This window comes from Coturnix japonica, chromosome 20, assembly GCF_001577835.2.
Source record: "Coturnix japonica isolate 7356 chromosome 20, Coturnix japonica 2.1, whole genome shotgun sequence".
NCBI classification, from domain to species: Eukaryota; Metazoa; Chordata; class Aves; order Galliformes; family Phasianidae; genus Coturnix; species Coturnix japonica.
Genome location: NC_029535.1, coordinates 233,504 through 250,871, shown reverse-complemented (window position 1 = coordinate 250,871; position 17,368 = coordinate 233,504). Strand labels below are relative to the sequence as shown.

At 53.3% G+C, this 17,368-nt stretch overlaps 1 protein-coding gene across 6 annotated transcripts in view; it reads right to left on the bottom strand.

Moving 5' to 3' along the window:
- The window catches only part of DLGAP4 (DLG associated protein 4), a 146,404-nt gene that overhangs the window by 121,091 nt on the left and 7,945 nt on the right, over window positions 1-17,368 (bottom strand). For 5 of the 6 annotated variants that reach the window (XM_015881236.2, XM_015881241.2, XM_015881239.2 and 2 more), the window contains exon 2: window positions 4,179-4,325. The gene's annotated coding sequence lies outside the window, so the exon portion shown is untranslated. Of the gene's footprint in view, window positions 1-3,972; window positions 4,326-17,368 lie in introns of all 6 variants that reach the window. The other variant, XM_015881237.2, reaches the window with a different exon arrangement.

Here is a 17,368-nt window from a genome sequence, read left to right as displayed (position 1 = left end):
GCAGAAGCTGGGATGTGCAGAGGTGTGGACTCAGCACTGCTGGAGAACACCAACACCACATCGATCACACATGGTCTGTGGCAGTGGTTTTAGAATCCCAGCACTGCTGGTACAGAAGGCCCCCCCAGCCCCACCCCTGCCATGGGCTGGCTGCCCCTCAGCTTGAGATGGCCAGGGCCCAGCCGTGGCCTTGGGCACCTGCAGGGATGGGGCACCCACAGCTCTGAACAGCAGTGTTGGGGCTACACCACCTCTGGGTAAAGAACTTCCTCCTCACATATGGCCTAAATCTCCCCTTTTTTAGTTTAAAGCCATTCTCCCTTATCCTGTCACCATCTGCCTGTGTAAACAGTCAGTCACCAAGCTTTGCTTTTACACAGTCTTTAAGCTAGCAAGTTCCCAGAAGGAGTCTCCACCAGTGGCCTTCAAAGTACGAAAAACAAAATAATCTCAAAGACTCTTAACATATAAATGTAGAAGCTGACTTTCCAGGCAGCCCAAACCTCTCCCTCCGAAAGGACCCACATCAAGCTTGAGTCTGCTGTCTTAGCACCCCCAGATACAAAGGGAGAGCAAGGAGTGATGCGTGAAATTACCCAGAACAGACAGCAACCGTCCCAGGGGCCTCTGTGCACACACACACACGAGGCAGCGAAGGGATGGAGGTTTGTAAAGCAATACTTCTCCCTTTCAATTAATGCGAGTCATTTTTTTCTCACAATCAAGAAGCAGCAGAAGGGTCACTGCAGTGCAGTGCATGTCCCCAGTTCAAAATTCCCCGCAGGGAAACTCAGATGTAGAGTGAGAAAAAAGCCATAGTGAGACAAGGCAAGGCAAAAGCCTGAACATCTGCATCTTCTGGTACTTTCTGAAAGAACTATAAAAGCAGAAGACTCCTTTCTAAAGAAATGGTACGTGAACAACCTGAGCAGAAATTGCAAGAAAGTCCTTGCTTACGACATCCATGAGGAAAGTCCAGCAGAAGGATCCAGCTGCTCCCAGGCTGGTGCAGTGAGGGGTTTGGCCTCTTTGGCAGAGAGAACAGAGGGAGAAGAGCAGCTCCAGGTCCAGCTCTGTGACACCAACTCCAGGGGGAGGCACACAAAGTGAGCTGAGCTGGCAGTGGGCACACAGATCTGTCTCTTGCACAAGTAGAGGAACAAACAGGAACTGCAAACCCAGCCAGGACTGGCTTCATGGGGACACTCGTGTGCCAGGGAGATGTGCAAGGAGAGCTGGGCTTCTGTTTCCACTGCCACACAGCATGTGAGGACAGAGGCACCCAGAGGTGGCTGTACCAACAGAGCACTGCATGCCACTGCTGTGTGCCTCTGCCATGTGTCCTTCCCTGTGGGAAGGGCAGCTCTAGCAACAAAGAAATGCTGATTGCTCCTTCCTTCTGAGCACCACCAAACCACCACCTTTAGTGCACAGCTTCTTCTTGACCACACTATAAAGTGTGAAGGAAGCTGATCCAGCAGTGCTCACAATCAGGCTGTCCCAAGATCACTGTTGCATCCAGCAGTCCGTAATGCTCTGCATGTGTCCTGCCTGTTCCATGGAGCCAGGGATCAGGCTGTATGACAGGAGCTGGGAATGGCTCTGAGCCATCCAGCAATGCCTTGTGTCCTTGCTGAGCAAGCAAGTGCAGGAGGTGTAGAGCATTTGTGCAGGCTCTTGGTAAGGGAAAATGCCAGCACAGTAAACATCTTTCAGTCACACAGGCAGGGCAAGAGCACATCCCATGCACACATCCTTGGCCCTGACCCTAGAGCAAAACTCCGGGGCTTCCACCCTCTCTCATGCCCAGGTCAGAGAGGAGGAGATGGGCCTGTCTCTGATAATGATGCTTCTTCTCCAGCCCACCAGGCAGGACTGCAGTGACCTGTGAATGGGGGTCCCAGCTGACAAACCCTCCTTCAGCAGTGCTGTATGTTGGACAGCCTGTCACCTGGCCTTCACCTCCAGCAGCTCCCAGCAGTGCTTTGACACCAGTCATCTGCCTTCCAGTTCCTGAGGAACCACAGCAAGCCAGCAACCTCCTGGAAGAAACATTACTTTCAGTGCTGCTCCTTAGTGCCAGAGCAATAGGACGGTCTGGAGCCAGGAGATGGGCTGGATGTATACGGACTTTTTAAATCCCTCTCCTCCCAGTACTGAGGAGGGATAAAAAGAAGGAAAAAAAATAGCAAAATAAAGCAAACCCGACAACTCCAGTTTCTACTTTAATGAATAAATGAAATGCATCCCAAGAGGTAATTAAGTGCTTTGAACAAAACATGTGTCACCTACGTAAATAAAAGAGAACCCAGGGAGAAATCAAGCAACAGCAATTAAGGGAAAAGAGGTAGATGGGTGATTAGCAGGGGTTTGGAAGCAGGAAAGGCCCTGCTCCTATTGTTCAGTACTCTTCCTGCCAGGAACCAGGGCTGGTGCTGCCACTGTCTCATGGCAGAGGGGCAGTCCCAGCTATGTGCGCAGTGTGGAGGACTCCCAATGCCTAGAGGCAACCCCAGAGCTTTCTCCTACCTTGAGGATGTCATTCTTGCCCCCTGACCCACCTGCCCCTGTGACCTACAAGAACCGTGACTATTTGCTCTCAGGTCTCTGCTGTGGACTTGCCTTTCTCACCTCCTTCATGTTCCCCTGGCAATTCAGAGTATCACAGAATAGTCTGGAAGGGACCTCTGGAGCTCCCACAGCCCCAAGCCCTAAAGCAGGTTCCCCAGAGCAGGTAGTGCAGGACAGAGGCCAGGTGGGTTTGGATATCTCCAGAAGGGACTCCAGCACCTCTCTGCACAGCCTGTGCCAGGGCTCAGGCACCCTCACTATAGGGAAATTCTTCCTCATGTTCAGATGGAACACACACCATTCTGTGCCCATTGCCCCTCATTCTGTCACTGTATCCCAACGAAAAGAGCCTGGCCCCATCCAGTTGATTCCCACCATTAAATATTTATAAGTATTGATAAGATCCCCATTGCTGTGTCTCAGTCATCACCACGTGCTTGCCTTGTTGGATGGGTTTTGTTTGCGCATGTGCTATGCAGTAGGAATTTTACAGATGGTCTTTTTTGCTGTACAGAAGGGAATAAGGTTGTGCATGACCTGCTCCACATCCCAGCACAGCAGCCAGACTGGGTGCACAACCCATCCCTCAGGTAAATATGCCCACCCTCACCCTCAAAACTTCCTGAGGTCTCTGTATTGCCAGTCAAAAACCTGATATCAAACAGAAATCTCCAACGTATCTGCAATTTAGGCCTGTGGAAAATTGCATGCTTCTTCTTTCTGAATGATCCCAGAAGGCTACAAAGACACTACTTTATTGGCCTAGATGATGGGCAAAAAGATCTGCTATCGTGATGACCACTGGATTTTATGACCATCTTCCTTTGGGAGATCAAATTAAGACCCTTTGGATACTGAGCTGCTGCTGGAGCTGGTGTCACACCCCAGGACGCAGCAGCAGATTGATCCTGATGCAGAGGAGGCAGGTGATTAATCCTCCATAGGTCTGCCCTGCCTTTTTACTATTTCTCAAGTGTCTGCTACTTTCAGAATAAGTTCCTTCCCAATGGACCTTAGCAGCTGCAAAAACATTCCTTGAATCCAGAGCCCTGTCCTTGGCACAAGTTCATCTTTCTCCTTAGGGGAGAAATATAGGCTTTCCTGCAGAGAGGGCTGCAGAATTGGACGATCTCGCTCAGAAAATGTGAAATGGCATCCAGCTTTGCAGCACTGCACAGATGTGCAGAGCACGTTCCACGTGTCAAGGCAGTGCTTGGAGGCAGCCACAGTCTTTCCTTTCAGCAGCTTCCTTCTCTGCCCAGAGCAGATTCCATAGCAGCTCTCCTTGCTCCAGCACACCAGAGTCCTTGAGCCACCCCGTGCTCAGGCCATCTGTTTCCCCTGGCCACTGAGGCCACACCATCACCTTGCACGTCAGATCACACCCATGTGCCCCCTTACCCTGTCAGCAGCAACCTTCCTCCATCCCTGCCGCCTTGTGCCCAGGCTCTCCTCTTTCCTCATAGGGCAACAGCAACACGAGCAAAGAGAACTCCACAGCTTCCCCAGACCCACAAGCTCCTCTTGCCTTTCACCCCAAGGCCATTCTGCGGAATGAGACCGTGACCCCAGGGTTCTGCACTGCCCATGGTTCCCAGAGCACTCACAGTCTGAATGCTACTCTCCGAGGTGCTTCTTCTGCCAGGACACTGCTGTCAGGCGTGAGCTGGGGGATGGTGCTGGTCCATGCACTGGCTGTGGGGCTGGAAGAGCTGGGTGGCAGCTGTGAGACCGTGCCCACCACTCGCCTTGGGCTGAGGAAGGTAAAAACAAGACTGGAGTTATCCCCTGTCCTTTCTCCATTGCAAGAGAATTATCCTCCCCCCTTTCCCACACCCTGGGTCTTTTCAGGCCCACAAAGTGAGGGAGGCACCCAGCTAAGACACTCCTGCTCCACAGCAATCAGACCAAAGATGCATCACCACTTTTCAGGTTCAATACACACTTACAGCCAGACACTCATCTCCATCCCTTCCCAGCTCCCCGTGTGCCCCTGCCTTTCCTGGGAGCACACTCAGTAGTCAGGACCCAAAGGTCACTCAGGGTTGGGCTGGGAGAGCGCTCACAGGATGCTCCCCAAAGCAGAGGAAGAGGCAGAGGCAAGGAAGCAACTTGGCGGGTATGAGAGTCCATCTCTGACTTCTCCAGCCTCATTCCAAGCATGGCCATGAGCTCACTGAGAGAGAGCAGCCCACCATGGCAGTCCTGCCATCGAGGTCAAATTCTCAGATGTTACCCAAGCCCTTGTTCTGAGGTGTGAACCCTCCAGGTTTTACTGAAACAGACAGTACCATTCCCCTGACTCCAGGGTCTCCATGGCTGCCAGAGACCAAAGATTGGGCTTCAGCTTTATCAGAGTGCCTGAGAACATCAACAGACTCCATAATCCTGCTCCAAAGCAACCCTTCTTCCTTTAAGGCTGCTGGTGTGCTCAGACATTTCAAAACCGTCTACAGGAGAGATGAAGTTCAAGCCATGAAAACAGCCACATGTGCCATCAAGCCAAAGAGCAGAGCACCTTCCTGCTGCTTTCTGTCAGCCCAGCTCACTGTACCAGTGACATGCACATCTGTCCTCCCCATGCACTTTGAAAAGAGCAGCTTACACTCTGATCGGATTAGTGCAAGAAAACTGCATTGCATTAAACCCAAGGAGGGGACTGACTGCCCAGGCTTTAATCTGAGGGAAGCCTTCAAGATAAGAGCATTAATAAGAAGAGATAAAGCAGCCTTGGTGCAGAAATGATACAAACTGGTCCCTTGTTTGGGAAGTAGCACAGCAGAACTAACTGTGGGGTTCCCCTGGCACCTGAGAGCAACTCAACATGCAAGATCTGTCTCCCTGTGCCTGCAGCCCCCTCAGTGCATGAGATGAGCACTACAAAGGGCAGGGCACAGGAGAGAGGGCTGCTCCCTAGAGCTCCTATTTCATGCCAGGATCCTGACGTGCCAAGTGGGAAGAACTCTGCCCACAGTCCCTCATTCCAGAAAGGGGATCTCACACCTCTCAGCACTGACTCCACTTCAGCTCCAAGCTTGGACTGGATTCCCTCCTCTGGAAAGTCCTTTTTCTTCCTTCTCCTCCTTCAGAGGAATTCATATCCAGAGTCACCATCACCTGAGTGACTTCCAAACACCAGCACATGTCCTGTGGACCAGATAGGACCTTGACAGCTGCTACAGCAGAACACACAAGCTATTTACTCTCCACCTTGCTCCTCCTTTGGTAAAAGCCAAGCAGCTTTTCTTCCTTTAGCTTTGAAACATAATCCTGCATCTGCATCAGTTCAGCAAGAAGGAATAAAAAACAGCAGCCTGTATTAAGGCAGAGGTGGGCGATTAGCTCCCAGAGCTCTGCAGGACACACGTCATGGTGACATGGGACATGGTCAGCAGTGGATCTGCAGGGTAGATCCCCCCCTTGTGCCAGGGCAACCCAGATGGCACCCGGGGCTGACACCCATGGGGCAGAGGGGTCCTCCTGCCACAGGTTTTTGTAAACTTCACTGGAGTTTGTGAAGCTCCAGCTGAGTGCACAGCTTCACCGTGTTCCTGCGATGAGCAGAACCAGCCCTGCAGCTTGGTATAAGTAATTGAGGAAAGAACATTTGTAAGGCAGGAGACAGCTGGATTTAAAAGGTGAAGCCCAAAAAGCAAATGAAAAGAGAATCATCAGTGATGGATGGGAAAGCAGTACCCAAGTCCAGCACTTTCCTGAATGTACTCTTGAACAGCAGTGAGACAAGGAGAGCTGAGGTCAAACACTGACAAAGCCTGGGCAACCACAGGCATTTGCAGGATCTATTGCAGCTTGGGAGGCACAGCTAGCTGCTGAGCTCCACATTACCCAGCCCTGATGAAAGACCCTGCAACTAGCACTGATCTTGCAGCCCACACCTCGTCCTCTATCACTGGTCAGGGTGCCTTCAGGTGCTGTACTTATGCAGGTCTGCTCCATGTGCAGCTGAGCAGCATTGAGGTCTTTGGAGTCAGTGAGCTGTCTGCCCAGCACAGCCCCTCTTGTGTATCTCCTCCTGTGAGGAGCCACGTCTTGGCCCTGCCTCCCCAAAGCAGAAATCCACAAACATCTGGCATGTGCTTCTTGAGGGCATTCAGAGAGGCTGCACCACAGCACACTACAGAGGTCATTACTGCAGTTTGCTTTGCTAACTGCTGCTGATCTGCTAGCAGCAATTCCCCTTTTTGGGAAGGGGAGAGAAAGACATTTGAATGAAAAACAAAACCCCAACCAATTCAGTTCATAAGTCAGGAGAGAATTCGGAGCTCCTCTCCTTGCTTCAGGAGCCAGCAAAAATGGGCCACCCCTGCAGAAAGGAACTGTGATCAGCAGGAGGACTGGTTGGGAGCCTTGAAATCCCACCATGGTGGGGGGGAGTGGAGCTGCTGCCCAGTGGCTGCAGCAGGCTGACAGACTCGCTAAGCACAGAGCAGAGGGCTCTTGCCACAGTGGTATGGACAGGAAGGCCACAGGAAGGTGACGGCTCCATCTCCAGCAGCATCCCTCTCCTGTCACTTCACACATCCTTGCTTCACCACCACAGTTATTTGCGCCCAGGTCATCAGGAACTGCAAACTGCTCCAGCATCCTCCCCATCAAGCATCCAGCCGCCTCCACTCCACCTCTGCAGCCTTCCAGCACAGCCCAGGGACAAGTGTCCCCACATTCCACTTCTGCTTTTGCCAGGACCAAGTTAGTGCCCAAGAGATTTCAATTCTTGTTCTCTCAGTACCAAGCACTAAGCAGAGTACTGCTGTCCCAGATGCTTCCCAAGGCATTTAATTCCCCACCAATTCTATAGGCCAGCTGGGACTGTGAGCAGATGTGACTGTACTATCCCAAGCAGGCCACCTGCTACAGTGCAAAGCATAGATCTGCCTTGCAGTCTTGGTCTTCTTCAAAAGCCAGTTTGTTCCAGTGTTCTGGACAACCTAAAGTATCTGTAGGCCCCTGAGGGGGTCTCAAACCCAGAAGCATTTTCCAGCAAGGAAGGGGGTTCCCAGAGAAGCTCAAGAAGACAAATTCAACCCAGCCCCATCGCATCCCAATAGCTGGAGGTCAGTGGCACAAGGCTGTTCCACCACTGTACAGAGACGGATGGTACAGCCCTGCTCCCACCACTACATGTCTAGTAAAAAGTCCCTCCCCAGTACATTGCATGAAACCCACATCAAGGCACCGTGATGTACAGAGGGGTAACAGCTTGCCCAAGAGATCACAACTGGGGACCAACAGAAGACTCAGGAGTGGAGTTTGTGTCTCCCAGCTCCCAGAATCTTAACCTCTTTATTCAGCATACGATCAGGTTGGGACCCAGAGCAGACCCAAAGGCATCCAGCTCAGAGGGATGAGAGTTCTGATTAAGAATGTGCTCAATCTGTGCAGCACTATTCCCTGAAAAACACTCTGGTTCATCATCAGCACATTCTGGGCAGCAGGATGTACTGAACAGAGAACTACCAGACCACGATCCAGCCAACAAGCAGAGCTGCCGGGACCACAACGGCCAGGAGCTACACCCTGAGAGTAGCTGATATCTGCCAAAAAGGACTAAAAATTCATGCTGGAATAATAATGCTGAAGCTCAGTCCTCCAGCATGCAAATCCTGCAGGACCTGCACAGCAGGACACTCGTTCTGATGCAGCCAGTGCCTCCATTTTCAGGCAGATCTCCATGAGCCCACTGAGGAGATAAACTCATTCATCATCCCTAATCACAGGGAAACAGGAGCCCCCCACTCAGAGACAAAACCCATTAGAGATTTAAGTAATGAGAAGGTTGAGGCACAAGCAGCTCTCACTGTGCTTGGAGGAGCAATGCGGGTCAGGCACCTCCAAACTTAAGGAGCAAAATGCATGGGAATACCCAAGGTGAGACAGATCAGAGTTTGTTATAACACCGCACATACGAGGTCTCCAGGGAGAGGCACCACTGCTCCCTTCAGGGGCCTGGCTGGATCTGGGGGTTAATGAGCTTGAAAGGACAGAGGAGATGTACTTCAGCAATACTTGAACTCCAGAGGTACTTCAGCATCACACTGCAAAGTAAACACCCCATCAAATGTTCATCTGGCAGCTGTACTATAGTGCACAGGTTCATCCATTTCTGTTTCCAGCACACTCCTTCGAAATCAGGAGTAATTGTTTGCACCGCTGAGATTTATGATGGAAGCATCCAGCAAATCCTCACCCCTGTTAAACACCAACAGGAGGTGAGCAGTCCTGGAATCCCCATCCCACGCTGCCTGGGGGCTGCAACAGTGCCCTGGGCCCATGGCCAGGGAGTCTAGGGTGAGCAAAGCAACAGGGCAGCCAAAGGGGGAAATGAAAGGCATGAGCCATGTCTCCTCCTTCTCCCCAGCACGCAACTCTGAGTGCTGGAGAGAAAATCCCTATGTACCAGGCATAGATCTGTCCCCCAGCTCACACCCCATCGCCCGCAGCCCCCCAGGCCATGGCCAGGATCTCTACTGGGCCAGGGCTGCACGTGCTGGTGTGGGGAAGATGTGGCTGAGGGGGCTGCTGCGAAGCAGCTGCTGTGAGCTTTTGCTGCAGGGCACTACCATGGCTTGCCCAACTTGCCAGGCTGTTTCCTCCATCTGCTGAACCCAGCACGTTTATTTTTGTGTTTCCAAGTTTGATCAGATCGACTCTTCCACTTTCCCCTAATGAGTGCACTGAGCTGAAACAAACACAATCTGTCCACGGAGGACTGGGGAAGGATATCTGGGGGCACTGCAGAGGCCCCATGGGGAGACCAGGCTACCCTGGTGCAGGAGCAAGATGCTGTTCTGGCAGCTTACACAACCCGAGCTCTCCTCCCTTGACCACCTGCACAGCCTCCCCATCTACCTCGAGTCCAAAAATCCAAGGGTGAGGTCTCTATGGAGACAACTTCCTCCTCTGCTCTGATCTGCTCATCTCCCTGTGGCTTCACTTCTTTCCTTGCCCACTGTCCATGTGCATGGAGCATCTTTCCAGCTGACTGACCTGCAGCATTGCGGGTATGAGCCACAGGGCAGCAGACATCTGCTCTGGCTCTCAGAGATGACCTTGGCCACCCCAAGGACAGTGGGAGCCTGTTCACCCCCCTGGCTCCTCTGAGGCAAATGAGAGGCTCCAGTAGGAGGGATGTGTACATCCTGCCTGATGTGCATGTCTTACCCCTTGCTGCTCCTCCAGAGCAATGCTGGAAGCTGGCCCTGCTGTGCTGGGACACACCTGCTCCCTGCAGAAACTCACCCGCAGGATATATCCTTGGCTTGTAAGCTTTTCTCCTGACTGTTTCTCATACCTTGCAGTAAAGTGGGTTAGCTTGCATTCCCACATGGTGTGTGCAGAGGAGAGCTCAGCCATGCTGCTTTGGTGTGGAGAGCATCAGAGATCTAGGGCTGAATGTGGGGTCCCTTAGGAAACAGCGTGGCTGGGCTGCCGCACTGCCACTGAGCTGCATCCCGGCCCTGGTGCACAGAGCGCAGTCCCAGCAGGAAGATGGGGCAGAAGGACACTGGCTCTGCAGAGCTCTGTGGCAGGAACACCAAAGCTTGCTGCTGGGTCCTGCAGGTGGGGGCTGGCTGTCACCTGGCAAGCTGGGGGCTTCCTGGGCAGCAGCTGAGAGGCACGAAGCAGGTGGGCTCCTCTTGGCACCCATCAGGCCCAGAAAGGCCAGCTCAAGCAAGGAGAGGGCTCAGTGAGTGTGGGGCATGTGGGTGAGAAGCAACTTGTCCACTCCAGCTGGCCAGGGCTGGGTGTGCTCAGGGGCTCCCAAGCAGGCTCTCACCCCAGGAGCTGGGCACAGCCAGGCCACTGCCTGCACAGATCCGCCTCCAGGTACTTTGTGGCTCTGCTGTCTCTTACACCATTCCTTGGTCTGAGCTCATTTGGATGCCAAAGGCTCAGCAGTGCCACAGGCTCCTGTATAACTTTGGGAAGTGCCCCCTTCTGTCTCGAGGGCTTTCCTCTTGCCAACTGCAGTGCTTGACACAGGCAGGTTGTGCATGCACCCAGCTGGCAGCTGGGCCTGGGGCATGGCTTGTTTGTTGCACCAGGCACATGGGCTGCACATGCCTGCAGCATTAGCACTAAAATGTTTTCTGCATCTCCCATTGTGGCTGGGTGTGTGCCTGCTGCTTACCTCTTGGCCTTACACACCTGCTCATCCCACTGCTGGGGTTGCTGGGTTGTGCAGGGATGCGATCTCAGTGTGGGTGTCCAGACCCACCTCTAAGCCACAAACTCAGTGTAATGCGAGCCCCATGGAAGTTGAAAATGTTCCTGTCAAAGTTGCACTAAGGCAGGAGACAGGTTTCCCTTATCCTCCTTCCCAAACAAAACCCCCCAGCTCTCTGCTGTTACCACATTTAGAGATTCCTTTTCTCTAAAATAATACTCAGTGTGTGCTGTGAGAGGTTCTCTCTCGCCCTGCTTTAATAAAGATGGAAGATGAAAAGGCCAGGAGAAAAATTTGTTTGTGCAGCTCCTTGCTATCGTTCCCAGTTCTGTGCTCTCCATCCTTATTTCTTATTCTTCTTTCCAGGAGCTGCCTTTAACTCTTTGATAATAACCTCATCTCTCCCAAAAGCTGGCAGTGTCCTTTCTTGCTTGCACAGCCAGAAAAATGCCACACTTTGCCTTTGATGTCAAGATAATGCGTTGATGTAACATTATGTGCATGTGTGACAAATGCAAACAGCCAGCTTTCTGGCCCAGATTTGGTAATTTAGGGAGAAAAAGGAAAAGCTAAGGGGAAAAAAAAATCTTGAAAAGAGTTCTTCAATCCACTTCAGTCTCCTATAAATATTTCCTTTTGTTCCCTTCTTGGTGCAAAGGTCTGAGACAAGCTGGCTGTCCTTCACATGCACAAAGAGCTGTGCCTGGGGGCTCCACTGGGCTCAGCTGCCCCAGGGCCAGGACAGGCACATGGCAATGCCATTTTTGGCCCCATTAATGTGAACACCTTTCTTCCCCTTCCTAGGACTGTCTCTGTGGGTGCATAGAGGAAAGCTGAGATTCTGAAGCTTGGGGAGGCTGCAGGGCAGCCACAAAGGACCTCGTTACAGCAGGAGAAGCAGCTCAAAGCACAGAGTTTTGCCAAAAGCAGTTTGGAAACAGTCTGCATCTGCAGGATTGCCTTCTCCCTGGAGGCCCAGGTGAAGGACTGAGCCCAGCTGCCCAGCAGCCTGGCTTCCATCAAGCAGAGCCCCAGCAGAACCCTGTGCAGGAGCTGTGCTCAGCCAGAGGCAGCAGCTCCTTGGAGATGCTCCCCAGGGTAGGTGTCAGCAAGGTCTCCGTGCTGCTCCCTTCTCCCCAGACCTCCAGAAGGGTGTCCCTGGTCCTCATGAAGGGGACATGGTGGTTGGACACAGGAGACCCCTCTGGTACTGCTCCTGGAGCCTCCCCAGTCCCAGAGACATTGCCCAGCACAGATCCTTGGCTGGGTTCAATTTGGGGCCAGCACAGGCAGGAACCATCTGAGGAGGCAATCTGGGTGGTGGTACCTGCAGGCATGGGGAGTTTCTTTAGCTCTCAGTCTCAGTGCAGAGCTCACCCGTTCATCTCCATTCCTGAAAGCCCCTCCCCATTGCACACAGTTTGGCATCAGCTGCAGGAGAGGAACCCATGCAGCCATGCCAGGGGACCCACACATGAGCCAGACCTGCATGTGCTGCAGGCACATGAAAGTAAGGAGTTTTGACTCCACTGTCCCTTCATGCAGAATGGTTTTATTCAGAGCTGCTCCAAAATTGGGGTGTGAGACTTCTGAAGCCTCAGCACATATGTCTGCCCAGCCCTCCTGCCAAACCACTCTGCTTCTCCTCTTGCCTCTTGCTCTTACGCAGACCCTCAGCATCACAGTAGGGTAAGAAGATGCCCTCCTCCATACGCTCATCTCTTGCCCTCTCTGAATGCCCCAGACCATCCTCCCCTATTACTGGAAATATGAGAGAAGGATTGAGTTTATTTAAGCCAGAATCGCTCAGAGCACTGGAACTCTGCTCAGTCATTAACTGGTGAGTAAAGAGCGCTCAGTGAGTCATTGGTGCTATTATAAACACTTTTTTTCTAAAGGCTATAGAAATGCAGTAGGGAAGTGGTGTTCCTTGAAGTCACTGGCAGGAGCTGTTTTCCTCTAGCAAGATCCCTGCTCTGCACCTGGGATGGCTCTGTCCCCCTGACTCTGCAGGCTGTGCACCCGCACCCTTCCCACAGAGCCCTGCTTTGTGGCAGCTCCTTGTGTGAAGTCATTTATGAATGTGAATGCGTTCAGGGTAGGTCTGCTTTGCCCAGATAAACTGATGCTAAAAGCTCCAAGAGAAAGGAGTGGCTCAGTGACACCCATAAGGTGGTCAGTTCCCCACCCACAGTGCCAACGCTACTCCTCAGCCCCCTTTGCCTGCACAAAGCACCTCTCCTGCCTGGCACTGCTGCTCCCAGAGCTCCCAGAGCTGCTGCTGGGGCTGCCACATCAATTGCCTCATGCAGAGAGAAAGTGCAAAACCTCAGGAGAGGGAGGAGGAAGGTGTTGCACCATAGATACAGGAGACAGCCATTCTTGTGCAGCCAAAGGGGCTGCAGAAAGCCCTTCTGCTTTATCCTCTCCACTTGGCCCTGCCTGCTGGGGCAACCTCTGTGCCCTTCTGCCCTTCCCATGTCTTCCCCAGGCTCCAGTGCTAGACACTAAGATCTCTCTATTCAAAAGGATTACAAATTACTGTCTGATCCACTAATTAGGAGGGGAAGATGAGCTTCCAACCGTGATGCTCAGCAGCCATTTAGAAATTGCTCTGAAGGCTGGGAGCACACAGCAGCATGGAGCTGCATCTGTTTGGTGCCAACAAGGCCAGCCTTCCCCACCAGTCCGCTGCCTCACTCTGGCCTTTCTGCAGAGCTCATCTGGCTTTCCAGGACATCTCCAGGCTGTTTGGCTCATATCCTCGTTGCCATTACTTTATGTTCATTTAACAAAGTTAAAATCTGCTTAGTGGCGCCCATCGAAGGCTGAGGAGACAAACTGAACCTTCCTGCTGCTCCTGGAGAAGGTCAGGCTGGTGTCAGGCTGGAGCCGCCTGCAGAAGGATGCAGAACCCCCTGCCCTCCTGCTGCCAAATCACACTGGGGCATGGGGCATCTGCTCCCACACAAGTGCCTCAGGCTGCTCGTGCCTTTTTGGGAGGATCCCACCTTGTCTCCATCCCGATGTGACTGCTGGTGGCAGGGAGGTGGCTCTGACTGAGGGAGAACTGCAAGGAGAAAGCCTTGGCAGGCCCTTCTGCACTGTGCTGGGATTTCCTGAGAGCAATGGGGCAACACAGTACTTGTGTGTGCAACCAGGCCTGGCCATGCCACAGAGCGGACAGTTCCAGCCGTGAATGCAGGCAGTCCATTAGCATCTGTCTTGGGTGATGTTCATAATGTGTGTGGAGACTTTTCCGAAGGCTCTGAAGACAGTGGCTGGAACCCAGCCAACACTCCCAGCCAAGTGAGTACAGCAGAGATGACCCTGACCCTCTGCAAGCCTCTGCTGTCCCCAGTCAGGATCCCTGAGTGCCTGTTCCTCATGTAGCCCCTTATGGAAGTGAGCTCCTTCCTCCTGGGTGAGAAACTTGCTCCAGGGCAAACAGCAGATCAGCTGGGTCTAGGAACATCTCAGCAGATGCTCTAAAACTCTTGCCTTCCCAAAAGCTAACGCCATTGTGTGCCCCACAGGGCTGATCCCCATTCCCCAACACTGCACCATTTCTAAAACCCAGACTACCAATGAGGATACCACTACCAACTCAGCTACCTCCAGAAAAGCTCCAAGCGACAGGCAAAGACTTTCCATAGGGGAGAGAGAGCAGGCACACCTCAAAAGCATGACCCACATGCACCAAGCTTGCATGCACTTCTAAGGCCAGTGATGACAATGGACCTCTCCTTGCACTATCCCGAGGGTCCTTGAAGGCTGTGATGCTCCGCGACTACTTAGCATGGAAAATTGCCCCATGCACCTCTGCATGGGTGGAAAATGTCACAGCAATGCCTTTCTCACTCGTCTTTCCTTCTCCTGGTTATGTCACTCTGGGCTTGGAGATGACATGCACAGAAGTCCCAGCCATGGTCCACACTGTCTGCTGCAGCTGCTGGCAGTGGAATTATCTCCCACCAACCCTGAGCCTGAACGCCACACTGAAATGACATACCCACAGCATGGGGACCCCGGCAGAGCTGGTGAGTGCTGGACCTGAGCCCATCCCTATGATCCCTGTGGGGGAACTGAAAGCAGCTAGAGGTGTCTGCGCTGTGGGGAAGCCATGCACCTTCCCTGAAGTGGGGCAAAAGTGGCTGGATTTGATGAGTCTGAAATCATAGCCTCAAAGCAGGAGTTCCCAAATAGCAACTGCTCATCTTTTTTGCCATGGCCAATCCAGGAGGGACAACTGAGCAGAACACTCCAGGGCACAAATCAATAGCTGGGCACTTAGTGCCTCTGTTGTGGTCATTGTTCAATCAACATGCAAACAGTCAGAGACCACAGGGCCCTGAGCAGGAGTGAACCAGGCTGAACCACAGCAGCCCTTGGCTTCCTCTCCGCTGAAATGGAACGCAATGGGAACCCAGGGGAACTGCATGTCAGCAGGGGGACTGGGGAGATGCATACCAGGAGTCTGCACTTTTGGAGCTACCCTGGCAGGGCTTCCTGCGTATATTCAATAACAAAGGTGTCCAGGGGAAACACAGACGCAGTTTGGGATGTGTAGTTTGGGAAGGGTCCCCCTGGTCCACCCGTACAATTCTGGATCACAGTGGCCAGGCTGGTGTTTTGCAGCTTTGCCTGGCTCTGGCAGGCACTGAATTTGGCCACAGGTGCCAGCCAGCATCACCTCCCACCTCTCTTGGGGGTCAGCAGAGCTCTCCAAGATCAACAGCCCCAAAGCAGTGGAGAAAGGACGTGGCTGCCTGGACTGGGCAGCACATCTCAGAGCAGCACCAGGAGCAACTTGGCTGGGACTCGCTGCCAGGAAGCAGCTCACCTTCGCTGGGACAAGCGGGCATTGAAGTAGGGCTGCCTGGATCCCCTGGGCCACAGTGGCACAGAGCCTTCCTCAGCACAGAACAGTGCGTGTCAGCTAATTATATCAGCTCTGTCCCACAAAAAGGATCTGGAGACAGGTCGTCCTATTTACACGGCCCCCAACCTATTCCTTGCCCACAGTGGCTTCACATCCTTCAGTCCCGCTGGCCAGTGGAGGGGAGCAGAAAGGCACAGCCCGCTCCCTGGCCTGGACGTTTGCTGGCTGGTTTGGAGGGAGGCAAATGGCTGCATGGGACTGTGACAGAGATCCATGACCAGCAACCTGCTCCCATACCACCCTGCAGCCCAGCACTGGCTAACATAGGACCAGGAGCAATCTTGCAAGAATGCAGAGGACTGAGTGTCACATGGGGCATTCAGGGGAAGCATTCTGAGTAGTCCTGCAGTGTGAATTCAGAAGTGTGATAGTGCTTGTGGCTCAGGTAGATGTGTCCCACCTCGCACATGCTGCCTGCAGCCACACCTCCCGGTCCCACCAGACCAGGCTTTGGCAGTCCCCTCCCCACTGAGCACTTGTTTCCCTGTCAGCTCATCTCTGCTCCAGGAGGTCTTGTCACTGGCAGCCACAACTAGGCCAGGCTGGGTTATAGTGAATGGCACAAGACAAGTGCCCTTGAGGGTGGCTGGAACCATCAGGGGGAATGTGACATCTCAGGGCAGCACAGGGCTAGGCCACAAGCGCGAGCAGGGGAAGCAAACACCTCCCTGTCCTTGACTGGAGAGGAAGCTGAAGGAGAACACCAATTCCTGGGGTTACTGCTGCCCTTTGAGGGTGACAGGCTATAGGACAGGGCAGAGCCAAAGGTGCTCAGGGCTGGCTCTGGAGCAGCGCAGCAGAGGAGGACATCCCATCAGGTCAGGGGATCCCTTCCAAATCCTCTGGGGTCACCTCCCAGAAACTTCACCGTTCTCCAGAGTCCTGGTCCTGGTCCTGGCCACCAGCCACACAAAGGGCCTCTGGGTGCTCCATATGGTCAGCAGCCTACCCTCACACTGTGTGCGCTGACAGATGTGACCTTCCCAGGAGCTGGTCTTCAGGGACTTCTGCTGGGCTGCCCACGGCATATGCATAGCATTGCTGTGCTGTGCTGAGGCATGCAGAGGAGAGCTCTCTGCCAGCCTCATTCCAGGGCAGCCCAGGGACTGAGCATGGGTTGGGGATTGCCTGGCCCCTGCCATCAGCCTGATGGAGGGGCTGTGGGCCAAGAGCAGGTGGGGAAGCACTCTTCACCTGACGTTATTTTGGTTGCTAGGTGATCAAATCATCCATCTGCTTATGACAGCACGGGAGAGCAATGAGTCAGTCTGCTTCGTAGAAGACAACAAAGGGTTTTTCGACTCCAGCCCACCTCCAGCCTGCCCCCCAGCCCAGCCCTGCTTGCAGGATGCTCGGACGGATACACAGCCCTGCAGGGCACACCTCTGGCATAGCACTGTGGGCTCTCAGTCACAAGGCTGTGGGCATCTTCAGATGAGCTCCTGGTTAGCAGGTCCTCCACGGCATCTGAAGAACATGGCTGGACGATGGCAGGAGGGTTCTCCATAAATTACATCCAGAACCACTGAAAGGGATTAGATCAGCTTCAGTGGAAGCAGAGAGAGGTGTGCTGCGTGAGCTCGGAGGGCAGCCCAGATCCTGGCAGCAAAGCACGGCGTCCCAAGCACATTCCCCTGCTGCAGGCTCAGAAATGCCCATGGTGGGGA